We start from the raw sequence: 626 nt of genomic DNA on the forward strand, positions 1-626 counted from the left end.
TAAACTACAAGAATTCAAACTGAATGGAAAACTACATAATTTTTTAAAATAATGCAGTACAACATCCTCGTCGTGCCATCTAGTGATTGCAGCACAAAGTACAGCAACTTAAATGCAGAGCAAATATGTTTTTTGGTGTGTACTTGAAGTAACAGTGTGAAAGATTGCATTATTGGTCTTAAAAATAGTAATAATAAAAATAATAATAGAAAAATTTCCTGCATTTTTGATTTGCAACCGAGGGATGTGCTTCTGTGCTTACAGAAACAACTATTATAGTTTTGTCTTTTATGAAATTGATATTGCAAAGCTCATGAAAACATTTATCAATGAGCTGAAGTCTGATATCTTACTAGGAGACTTTTGCTCTCTCAGGAACTGCTAGGTGACAGATAAGTAACAACAACAACAAAAAAGATAAATTTTTAAACACTACAGCTTATAAGTGAATGTGATGAAGAATGACATGGTAATGTCAGCCGGGATAGATACCTGTCTGCTGGTTATTCCTCTTTATGTGAATTCACAGTCCTATGAACTGAGTTGTGATTCACATTCTCAAATGTAAATCAGATACTGAATCAAGCAATAAAATTCCTAACTTTATTCCCCATTCTTCCCACAGC

The 626-nt window shown here is 33.1% G+C and overlaps 1 protein-coding gene across 1 annotated transcript in view; it reads left to right on the plus strand.

Annotated features, from left to right (window-relative positions):
• The window catches only part of CDC7 (cell division cycle 7), a 14,029-nt gene that overhangs the window by 2,145 nt on the left and 11,258 nt on the right, over positions 1-626 (plus strand). The window lies entirely within an intron of this gene.

Source organism: Buceros rhinoceros, unplaced genomic scaffold (assembly GCF_000710305.1).
Source record: "Buceros rhinoceros silvestris isolate BGI_N320 unplaced genomic scaffold, ASM71030v1 scaffold34989, whole genome shotgun sequence".
NCBI classification, from domain to species: Eukaryota; Metazoa; Chordata; class Aves; order Bucerotiformes; family Bucerotidae; genus Buceros; species Buceros rhinoceros.